Source organism: Microtus ochrogaster, chromosome 5, assembly GCF_000317375.1.
Source record: "Microtus ochrogaster isolate Prairie Vole_2 chromosome 5, MicOch1.0, whole genome shotgun sequence".
Lineage (NCBI taxonomy): Eukaryota > Metazoa > Chordata > Mammalia > Rodentia > Cricetidae > Microtus > Microtus ochrogaster.
In genome coordinates this window covers 71,987,511-71,999,781 of record NC_022012.1, presented here as the reverse complement: position 1 = coordinate 71,999,781, position 12,271 = coordinate 71,987,511, and the positions used below count along the sequence as shown (strand labels likewise).

Below are 12,271 nucleotides of genomic sequence, written 5' to 3'. Positions count from 1 at the left end.
GAAGAAGAAGAAGAAGAAGAAGAAGAAGAAGAAGAAGAAGAAGAAGAAGAAGAAGAAGAAGAAGAAGAAGGAAATAAAGATACATGTAACCCTGAGCTAAGGCATGCTGTGGGGATGAACAAAGCAAGAGGGAGCAAGAGGAGGCAAAGAACTCTGAGGGGAATTATGTTTAATTCCGAAAACTGAGGAGAAAAGACAGAAAGGCAGTTGGACTCAGCAAGAGGAGAAGCAGGGAAAAAAAAAGCCCAAGGCATCAAGCTGGGAAGGCAGAACCCAGGGATCCCCAAGGAGGCAGAAGTAAGTGACTGGCTGAGCATCTAAAACCTCAGGGCATCAGGCAGCTGCCAGGCAAGGGTACAGAAAACGATACCCTCTCTGCACAAGCATGATTTCCTCTGCCTCTTGGACAGCACCCTGCCCACCGGGGCTTAGAAATGTTCAAGACTGTTACCGGTATGTCCCAGGCCTGCATTCACTTTCTGTTCTGTATTCAGAAGACTGGAGAGCCTAACCCACACTGTATCAGTCCCTAGTGGACTTTAACCTAAGGTCCACTCACCTGTCAAGTGGTCCCAAGGCAAAGAGCCTAAGGCAGGCATCTTAGGGATCCCCACATTAGGCCCTCAGTTCCTCTGACAGCCCCAACAGTTAAGAAGAGGGCTAGAGGAAGTGAGTACACACCCTCCAAGGAGGGGCCTTGGACATGGGGTGTGTTGCATTCCTGGAAAACAGGGCCCCTGCTGTAATGTGTGCAATCAGCCCAGAGATTGGACTGCAGAACTCTGCTTCCCATTTATTACAATATCACACTCTTACCCAGGAAACCCCACCCGAGCGTTTGTTTGGCAAGCCTTTCCTTGATTAGGTGTAAATCTTACTATTCCTGCCACTCAAAAAAATAACACATGCGCCTAATGAAGTTGTAACACAGAGCCCAGGCCAGGCCCGGCTTCCCTGAACCAGGCCCAGCCGACTGCTACTCTCTCATTTCAGGATGGTGATTTCTTTTTCCTTTCCTACTCTACAGGAAGAGTGGGAAGTGGGAACATTCTGTACACAGGGAAAAGCAAACTGCTGTTCCCTGCTGGAAAGAACTGGGGCAGTAGCCACCTTCCAGCTTGGCCTCTGGGCTTCAGCTGCCACTCTACTTAGCTTGTGGGAAGGGCTGATGGGGACTTTAAATCCTACCATGCTTAAAAAAAAAAATACAAACACTGCTTCTGACAGAGTTGTCCTCATTCCCTGCTTCCAAATGCCATGCCATCTGATTGCCATTGGTATGCAATTCAGCAGGGTTCCCCCAAAAAGCAGGGCTGAGGAGTAGTGCAGGACCAAGTCCCACACTGGAAATACATCCTACAGAGTGCTTGTAGTTTCTGATAACTCAAACAGACTGGGTGCAAGACAATCTTACTTACAAACAATGAATGTCTGAGCCAGGAAAAGGACCAATCATTTTACCTAGTAAATACATGAACAGTCAATACGGGGGTGGGGGGCTTTCCAGGCCAAAGGGCTCCCATACTACCTGAATACCTGCCCTGACTCCACCAAAGCTATGCAGGAAATGAAGCGGTCCTGACCCTAAAACAGTTCATCTGATTCCGAGCCAAGGACCCTAACACTAAGCTGGGACGGCAATAAGGGCTGCAGTGAATTGTAAAGAAACCGTGTGACTCTATCTGTAGAACGGGAGGAAGAGTACAGGGCAGTGAGCAGGCTGAGGAGCCAGAGAGCACTGTGGCAATCTCAGCCCAGCTCACCCGATCCAGGGGCCTTTGGCTTCTAAGGACAAACTTAAACACTCCCTATGTGCCCAATGGTATCGCAATGGGCTTCTAATGCCCCAAAGACACTTGACTAAAACAGGCATACAGTGTGTGTCAGTCATGTGACAACAGTGTGGACTCAGAGCCTGTGGCGGAGACAAGATGTCATACTGGAAAACTCACAAGCATGGCAGCAGGTGAAGTTGGGGGCTAGGGATGAATATAATGGGTCTAGTGACGCCAAGAAGGGTGGGGTTTCCAGAGAGCTCCTCAGAAGAGACAGGTCCCCAACATGGCTACAGAGAGTAGGAAGGATGTAGCTGAACCCAGAGGATGAGGTGGACAGTCCCAATGCGAAGCAAAGCTTCCTCTGGCAACTCTTCTAAGCTCTGTTCACATCCGTTGGCCTCTATGACATAGACCACAGCCCACGCAGACTTGAGGGAAGCTCCCTTGGCAAACTCCTGTCTCCAATTCTGGTGATCCTAGTCAGAGCAATCCCCAGGGAAGGAGCTCTGGTGCTCTTAGCTGCCTGCTGATGGACAGGAGAGTTGCTGGAGGACCCCTCCCCCAAAAGGGAGGGGTAACATTCTAAACAGAAAGGTGATTGCTCAGTCAGAGGGTTTTAAACGGGATCCAGAATGGGAAGCCTCAGATTGTCAAGGGATAGCAGTGCCACTGAGGGCTAGGTCCTCCAACATCAACCAGCAATCTAGAAAACGCTTCAAAGATATGCTAAAGGACAATCTGACGGAGGAAATTCTTCACTTGAGGTTCCCTCTTCCCAAGAGCAGCTGTGGCATCCACTAACTCTGTTTTTCTTTCGTCTTTCATTCCAGGGCTCCATTCTTACTAAGAACCTCTGAGGAGTGAAGAAATCAATGCCTTTCCCTTTTCGACAGGAACGACATTCTGAACTTAGTGATAGGCATTGGACGGTGGGGTGGTGCAAAATAAAGAAGGAACAGGTGGCTCTTTAAGAGGCTTAGAATTCATCAAAATAAATATAACATGCTTATAGTTGGCCCAATCAAATGCTTGTATGCTCCAGGGTTCTGCAGTAGCTAGCTGGATGGGAAAATGGTTTCTAAATGCCACGTGCAGGGAAATTCTCCTTGAGAGATGCAATTGCGTTGAAATGCAAAATGCTTGCGGCTCTATAAGCAAGATCAATGCCACTAAGGAGGGGGACTGAAATTAGGGAGCAAATTCCAGCAATGGCTCCCACAGTTTTAGCCGGCGTCTCTTCTGCAGAGGTAACTGTTCGGAGTCTGGGAGGCAGCAATTTCTACAGAAAGCATTCCAGGCGGAACAGCACCTGGCACCCACAGCTTAGCAGGTCTAGGATGTCTCCACAGGACACTGGGGGCTGCACTCAGAGCATTTGGCCATAAACAGAACCTGAAACTGGCCAAATAAAAGTCATTCCGGACAATAGAGTCTATTGGTGAAAAAGACTACTTTCAAGGTATTGAGGTTATGATTTAAGCCTTGGGTTCTGACCAAATCAGTCCCTCTGGGATAATCCACCTGGCTACCGCAGGACAACAAGGTCCCAGAGCCTTGGAATGACGCAAAACTGTGTGCTGTTCTCTTCCTTTGTAGCTGATTCTTCTTAACTGCAGCTCCACTCCCTTCACAAAGCAATCCAACTCCCTTCAGAGAACTGGAGGAATGGCTCAGAGGTATGTGCAAGCATGAGGACCTGGGTTCAAAATCCCAGAACACACACAGGAAGCAAGGTGTGGTAGCATATGTGCCCCTAAACACAGCGCCATGGGCGAGGTGCAGTGGGTCAGACAGGAAAATTGTTGGGACCTGCTGACCTGATTGAGGGCCTAGGTTCAGGGAGAGACCCTGTTTCAAGGAAAATACAACACACACACACACACACAGAGAGAGAGAGAGAGAGAGAGAGAGAGAGAGAGAGAGAGAGAGAGAGAGAGAGAGAGAGAGAGAGAGAGAGAGAGAGAGAGAGAGCACGCATCTGCCATCATCCTCTGCACATACACAAGCAATACACGTGTACACATGGACACGCACACATAAAACTTCCCTTGGAATTGACCATTAGATATTTTGAACCTCAACCCAGCAAACTGGGATGCAACTTCATTTATTCCCAGAGAACATGAATGACTTACACATCCCAAGACTCTAACCCAGCGTTTCCTTCAGAAAAATCAGACAACACATCAGGTGCCTATACTCTCAGCATCCTTCAGAGCACACAAGTTCCCATGTATCCTTGGATGCTTCGGCAGGTTCTAAATCACCAAATTCCTCACAGAAGAGGCCAACAGGAGAGTCTCCAACCAGACTATTTGTATTTCTTTCTATATTCCATGCCCTTGCTGAATCCTAGGAGAAATGAAAAAATGAGAACTATTTTCCCCAATTATAGATAATTTGATACTTAATTCTTAAAAGCGACAAACGTTCCTCAGAGAAAAACGAGTGAGGAAACGATGGATCACCAATGCCCCATTAATAGTAAGCACCCCATTAATGTCAGGAAGGCGAGCACGGCCACTGCTTCTGTTCAGTGCTTTGCTTTGCTGGCAGCAACAGGGCAGAAAGACAAAGTAAAATAAAATGCAAAGGCAGAAAAGCTTTTACTATTTATACTGGAAATGCCTGTCTGCCTAGAGTCAAGTGGATTATAGACAGGCAAATAGATAACGGAAATTTTTTTTAAAGTCCCACTCATAAATAATGAAAAAGGATGGAATAAAGATAGGGAGGAAAACAGAGGGAGGTATTTTTTTTATTTCGTTCTGATTTTTCATTTTTGTGATGACAAAAGGATGCCTAAAATAAAGTTACATATAAACACACCAAACCAACATTATTTTAAATTTTATTGAAGAGCATAAAATAAATTGTGTATTTTTGAGGCTAAAGAGATGATGGTTCAATAGTTAATGGAGTATATATTGATTGTTATTGCAGAGGACCTAAGTCTGGTTCTCGGCACTCATGTTACATGGCTAACATCCTTCTGTAACTCCTGCTTTAGAGCATATGATATGCAGGTAACCACAGAAATCTGCATTCATATGAACATACATGCAAACTCCATGCCAGGAGCAAACTCAGAATCTCATGGGAAAGATATGACTTCATTCCTGGCCTAAGGGAATGGTCTGATTTTTCTTAGTCAGAACTTACCAACTCAAATACCCTTACATTTAGCAAATGCCACGTGGAAAACTTTTCAGAATCAGGGAGATGGCTCATTGGTTAGGGTGCACTCATGCAAGCATAAGGCCCAATGTCCCAGCCTCCAGAACACACATAAATGCCCTAGAGGGCCTGAAGTCCTCTTGTAGTTCCTAAAGAGAGTTGGTCCCCAGAGCAAGGTGACTAGGAGACTAGCAGAAATGGCTAGCTCCAGGTTCAATTGAGAGATCCTGATTTGACTAATAAGGTGCAGAGTGATCAATGAAGACTCATGACATCAACCTGGGGCCTTCACGTGCATGCCTGCACACACACACACATCACACATGAATGCACACTACACATACACAAGAAAGAAAGAAATGAAGGAAGGAAGGAAGGAAGGAAGGAAGGAAGGAAGGAAGGAAGGAAGGAAGGAAGGAAGGAAAGAGATTTTTTTCAAACCATCCCTCTACTGGACCCTTCAGCATCCTCAACACCCATGCAAAGAACTTCTGGACCCATGCTAGGATGTTAAACGAAGGATCAGCATACCAGGTTATCAAGTCCAAGATACCCCCAAGCGGACCTTAGCCTTCCAGGCCTGTCTCATCAGAGAAAAAAAAACCAATGAGGTTTCTTCCTGCAGAGAAGGCTGCTCAGCAAACAATCTCCTTTGCTCAGTCAAAGACTCAACACAATTTTCTTGTCATTTCTAGGTGATTCCTTCTTGGCTTGTCTCTAAATGGTGAACAGATAACCCAAGCTTGTTCTAACTTCTCATCCTACCAGGCTAGAACAACCAACCCTCTCACTGGTGTCAAGGGCTACTGCTCTCCAGGTTTATTGTGGATCACACCTAGTAGCATTTTTAGCTCTTTCCCGGGGCACTGTTATTATCTATCTCTGAGTTACCCCATTAAAATAGTAAGTCTGATCTCTAAGTAGAGCTTAAGACTCAATTAACATTTTGCATGTAGTGTTGACAGCTGGTGCAAGACCTCATTTCCTCACGCCAGACCATGCATATCTCATAAGCAAGAATTCTCCCTATGTTTCCACCAGTCCCAGGGTTGTCAGACACACACGAGAGAGCAGCCCAGTGACCTTTTCTCTTGGGCAACAGCGCACTGATTGAGATCAAGCATTCCCCCAGATCGTGTTTACTCACTGGACCCATCCGTTCCATTACTTTTCTACTCAAACAGTGACTTCTTACCATCCCATGTCAAGTCTAGAGAGGAGGAAAAAAAACTCATGAAGAAAGGGGATATGCTAATATTTTATAGCTGTAGCAAAAATAAAAACAAAAAAATCAGACTAAAACATATCTGTTACACGGAGCTGGAAAGCTTTCTCAGAAGACCAGGGCTTGATTCCCACAGGTAGCTCACTCTAGGCTCAGGGGCTCCAACAGCCTTGCTTTGTCTCTTAGAGCATCAGCCCGGCAGAAACACACACAGAGGCAATGTATCCATAGACATCTAAAAAAAGCAGTATGTGAGAAGGGCATTTGATTCACAATTCCAGGTGACAGTTCATCACTGAGAGGAAACCAAGGCAGGAACTCAAGTAGCAAGTCACATGACACCCACAGTCAAGAGCAAAGCGACCATGGATCCTTAAGACCTTGCTTGCTGCCGCCAGCTAGCTGTCTCCAGGCCCAGATGATTTAGATAATTCCCCAACTGAGGTGGCCTTCCAGATATTTCTAGGTTGTGCCACGCTGATGGTTAAAAAGAGCCAGCACAGAATCATTGCTGAGCCTTACTTAGCATGGGTCAACTGGATTTGTCAGAGCTGCATGGGTCCTCAGAGGCTCACAGGTATGCCACAGCTAGTGATGGATAAATTCTCAAACACAGAGTCTGTGAGTGAGAATTAACTCTGTGTTAAATTTATTGACCATAATCCTCAAATGATAGGCCAAAGGCAGCATAAAACCACAGGCCATAAAAATGTTTGTCTCTGCTAAATAAGCAGTCCTTAACCACAAGTTATTTCACTCCCCAGGGGACCTTTGGCAACGCCTGGTGACATTTGTTTACTGTCGAAGCTGGGTCTGGTACATGGAGTTGAGGTGCTACCGTGTACTCAACAACAAAGAATTATCTAGCTGAAAATGTCACCAGTAAGAGATTGGGAGCTACTGCAATAACTGTCCCAGTAATGTCAATTTTTAAAAAGCGTAGCTTTGGGGATTGGAGAGATGGCTCAACAGCTAAGAGCATATACTACTCTCGCAGAGGACCCAGGTTCAGTTCCCAGCAGTGTCCACATAGTAGCTCACAATCACCTGTAACTCCGTTTCCTGGGATCTGATACCCTCTCGCCTCTGTGGACACCTGCATGCACAAAGTGCATATAAATTCAAGCAGGCACACACATATACAGACACAAAAAACAAATCTTTTTTAAAAGTGCATATTTTGGTATCTTCTATCAACCTACACTGTGCTTCCTAAAATAAACAATAATATCCAGGATGAAATGAGTCATGTCATTGCTTGGTGACCATGTACCTTCATGTTATGTTAATGAAATTAGCAGATGCATCAAAGACACAAAACAGTTATAAACTACACTAAAGGGACTGGACAGATGGTTCAGTGGTTAAGAGTCTGAACTGCTCTTGCAGAGGACCCTGGTTCGGTACCCAGTACCCAAACTGGGCAGCTCACAATTGCCTGTAACTCTAGCCCCACCCAGGGGTGGGAGGAGGATCTGACCTCCAAAGGTACCTGCTCTCACATGCACATAACCCCCTATCTATCTATCTATCTATCTATCTATCTATCTATCTATCTATCTATCTATCTATTCACTCACATAGTATATATAATTTAAAATAAATATATAATACGTGTTCTATTATATAACATGATATAAATATATATAAAATTTAAAATAAAATCTTTTTTAAAGATATATGGAAACATGTGGGGCTGGGGATGCAGATGAATTAGTAGAGCATGGGCCTGACATGCACTAAGCCTAGAAAATCAGATATGGTGGTAGAGGCCTATAATCCCAGCGCTAGGGAGGTAGAGAAAGTAGGATCAGCAGTTCAAGGTTATTATCAGCTACAGAGCAAGTTAGAGGCAAGCCTGGATTACAAGAGACTCTGGAGAGGAAATGAGAAAGGTGGGGGAAAGGGAGGAGGGCAGGAGGAGGGAGGGATAAGAGAGAGACTTCATTATTCATTATATTATATACTCATTATAACTCAGTCATTTCCACTCAGTTATAATGGAGACTGAGTAATTCCAACCATGATATAATGAATCAGTCTAACTTTAGTTCTTTCTTTCTTTTACTATCATCAAGTAAATAAAAATTACCATGGAATAGAAAATACACAATGTTGTCTACTGTATACTGTCTCCGAGCTAGAAAATCCAGCTCATTCCTAAGAAAGTTTGAAAGTAAGTCAAAAACAGTTAAAGAGCCCCAAGGCTATACTTCCTGAAGTGGGAAACTAAAAATGTCTTGCTAAGTCTGTGCAGAGGAACAATTTAAGCCCCTCCCCCCATTTCTTAATTGCAAACATGCTCACCATCCCCACCATTGCTCCCCTGTGCAGATCCAGGATGTCACACTTATGCACGTCTGAATCTATCATATTTTCAAAATATCAAGTCAAGCAATTTGTAGCGTAGCTTCCAAGCTTCCTCAAGAGAATTCCAAACTCCCTGAGCTAAGCTAATCATCCCACTGGAAGGCAGACTGGCGAGGAGCTACACTTGAGGCTTGAACCTGAATTCTTGGCTATATGAGATGAGCCAAGTCATTATGTTCAGAGCCATTTTTTTTTCCTTAAAAGATATCTTAGTTCAACAATAAAAATATCCATATGAGATTCCTCTCCGCTTTAAGTATGTTCTGCTAGAAATGAGGTGCTCTGAGCTCATGTCTTCAGTTTCCGCAAGGTCCTATCGGTCACACGCGACCTGTCCTCCTCTATCCTTCCTGCTGCCCTGGCCATTTTCTCCAGTCCCTGAGTTCCTCTGGGCAGTGTACATTTTCAGCCTTGTGCCTCAATCCTCCTAGGTCCATACCTGAGTTCAGCACTAAAGACCTCAAACCTATGACAGCATCATCAGCCTGAGCTATGCAGTTGAGAGCCAAACAATTCACATACCGTATTCCCAACATACTGATCAGGAGCACAGGGGGATGGTTGGAGAAACTGCACCTCCCTGTTTTCTAATAATTGTAGTCTTAGCTTGGAATAACAGCCAGGCCTTCCTAGAACTGACTCTTGGGATTCTTGATTCACTATCATCCGACCTCTGTTTTACAGGTCTGTCTAGTGTCCCACCCCATCCTTTCCTACCCATTTTAAACATCACCTATACTAGGAAATGCTACCCACTAGCATCTCCTAGTCAGAAAAACGCCTCTTCTCTGAACTTCTACAGCATGAAACATGTGACATACCACATATTTCACACAGTCATAAGTTTAGAGCCTTGGGGATGCAGTTCAGTTGGTACAGTGTCTGCCGAGCACACAGGAAACCATTGCATAAAAGCAAGTCTGATAGTGCACACATACAATCCCAGCACCAGGAGGAGGAGGAGAATCACATGTTCAGAGTCACTGACTGCTACAAGCCTGGGCTACTTGTAACCCTCTCACAAACAAACAAACAATACTACTGAAGCATTGTCAGAGCCCGCAGCCAGGCTGGGCATTCACGCTTAGGGCTCACGTGCCACAGGTGGACTCATCTGAAGAAGCCAGTATAGTTTTTGACTCACTAACAGTGGGTTACTGGTAGGAAGGTGGGTGGGTGCATGAATGAACAGCTTTTAGGAAAGTTAAGCAATTAGGCACTGTTTGTTGTTATTGTCAATCAGTGAAAGATTCTCTATAGGTCTCAGAAAAGAAATCCAGCTCTGAATAAGCCTGCACAGCACCAACAGGGATATGAAAGAGGTAATGAAGACAAAAGAGAAAAACTAGTTACCAAAGCGTTCTTCCAGGTGTGCACAGACACGGTTATAACATGATTTTCCATTCTTATTCTCAAGGCCTTAAACAACACTATAATAGGTTGAGCTGGCTGTCTACAGAATGACCTCTCTACTTACCAAAGATCACTGATCCTAGGGTTAAAATTCACTCACAATTTGGCTGTTGAGTGGACATTTTTCATCGGTATGCTATCCTCTCTGCCATTCCTTTCTGTTGTTCTAGACTTTCTTTGGGAAAGTCATATATATGTAGCAGCTTCGAGACAGTATGTGCTCTTGGTTCCAAACTGAGTATGATGATGAGATTACCAGCATGACCTAGAATCACTGGGAAGAGATTCCTGATGAGGGGCTGTCTACATGGGCTGGCCTGTAGGCACATTTGCGGTGTACTGCCTTAACACAGTCAATTGATGTGGGAATACTCAGCTCACTGTGGGCAGCACCATCCCATAGACAGAGGGTCCTGAACTGTATAAAGGTACAGAAATGCAGAGGAGCACAAGCGCGCATGCTCACATTCATTTCCTTCTGCTCTTGACCGTGGGTAGGACTGACCAACTGTCTCACGCTCCTGCCACTGGACCCCACACTCATGAGCTAAAATAAACCCTGTCTCCAATAAGCCGCTATTAGTTAAGGGTGTTTGGTCACAGCAACAGAAATGAAACCGCAACAGTGAGATACAGAGGTATCTCACTCATTGCCACAAGCTCCTCCCTTCTGGCCACTTGCAAGATGAACCAAATCAGACCTTCAGCACAGTTCTAAACGTGTGTCATCACCCACTATGGTGTGCCTTCCAGAACAAAGCTCTTTTCTTTTGCTGGATGACTTGTAGTGATCAAGCAGCACTGGAGCCCAGACAAACACTAACCACCACTTTGTGAGCACAGGGAAGATTGTCAAGGTAACCAGATTTAACATCACCATGGAAACAAACCTCTGCACCTACTGTAAGGGAGTTTCTACAGTAGGTTAATTGAGGGGGACGGCCCAGCCTAAGAAAGGTCACGCAGTTCCATAGCCAGGTCCTGAACTGAGTAAAAAGAGAAAAGTGGGCTGGGTGCTGGCAGTCTTCATAGCTCCCTGCTTCCTGGCTGACAAGGCACTGTGACTAGCTGTTCACACGCCTGCCACCATGATTTGCTCACCACGATAGTCTGTACTCTTGAACTGTGAGCCAAGATAATCCCTTCTTCCTGTAAGCTGTAAGGTATTTTGTCTCAAGTAACTAACACAGAAACTGAGAGAGTAAGGAAATGTGGTGGTTTGAGTAAGAATGGCCCCCTTAGGCTCATATATTTGAATGTTTGGTCATCAGGGGGTGGCATTAGGCATTAGGAGGTGTGGCCTTATTGAAGGAGTAGGTGTGGCCTTGTTGGGGGAAATGTACCACTGGGGGTGGACTTTAAGGTTTAAAAAGCCCAAGCTAAGGCAGCCATCTTTCAGTAACTCTCCCAAATGACAACACAAAGGGAAAGAAGAGGGGCACTCACTCTATGTTCTCTAGGCCCTTAGGAAACATGGAGTTGTTCCTTTGGCCACGTATATGTGAATCTACAAGAAGGGTGATATTGCAGACATCAAGGGAATGAGTACTGTTCAAAAAAAAAAAAATGCCACATAAATGTTACCATGGCAAAACCAGAAGAGTCTACAATGTCACCCAGCATGCTGTGAGCATCACTGCAAACAACCAAGTTAAGGGCAAGGTTGTTGCCTAGAGAATTAATGTGCGGATTGAACACATCAAGCACTCGAAGAGCAGAGACAGCTTCCTGAAGCGGGTGAAGGAGAACGACCAGAAGGAAAAGGAAGCTAAAGAAAAGGGCACCTGGGTTCAGCTGAAGTGCCAGCCTGCTCCACCCAGAGAAGCATACTTTGTGAGGACTAACAGGAAGGAGCCTGAGCTGCTGGAGCCCATTCCCTATGAATTCCTGGCCTGATGTACAAAAAGAAATAAAAGACCTGGACTTTAAAGGGTTAAAAAAAAAAGCCCAAGCTAGTCCCAGTGCCTCTCTGCCTGCTTCCTGTCCATCCAGATGGAGAACTCTCAGCTACTCTCCAGTATCTGCCTGTGTATCGCCTTGCTCCACCCATGATAACAATGGGTTAAACCTCTGAAATTGTAAGCCAGCCCCTGTTAAATGCTTTCTTTTTTTTTTTAAACAAGAGTTGCTGTGGTCATGCTATCTCTTCACAGCAATAGCATACTGACTACAATACATGTCTACAACTTGAGAAACTGACCTTTTTTCAATTATTGGTCCAATGCATTGCTTACTGATTAAGTCAGTTTGGGATGCCTGCCTATTCCTGTGTGTGTGTGTGTGTGTGTGTGTGTGTGTGTGTGTGTGT

The 12,271-nt window shown here is 45.0% G+C and overlaps 1 protein-coding gene and 1 pseudogene across 1 annotated transcript in view; one reads left to right on the top strand and one right to left on the bottom strand.

Annotated features, from left to right (window-relative positions):
• LOC101983861 overlaps positions 1 to 11,859 on the top strand; it is a 40,452-nt pseudogene extending 28,593 nt beyond the window's left edge.
• Tln2 (talin 2) overlaps positions 1 to 12,271 on the bottom strand; it is a 473,598-nt gene that overhangs the window by 319,114 nt on the left and 142,213 nt on the right. The window lies entirely within an intron of this gene.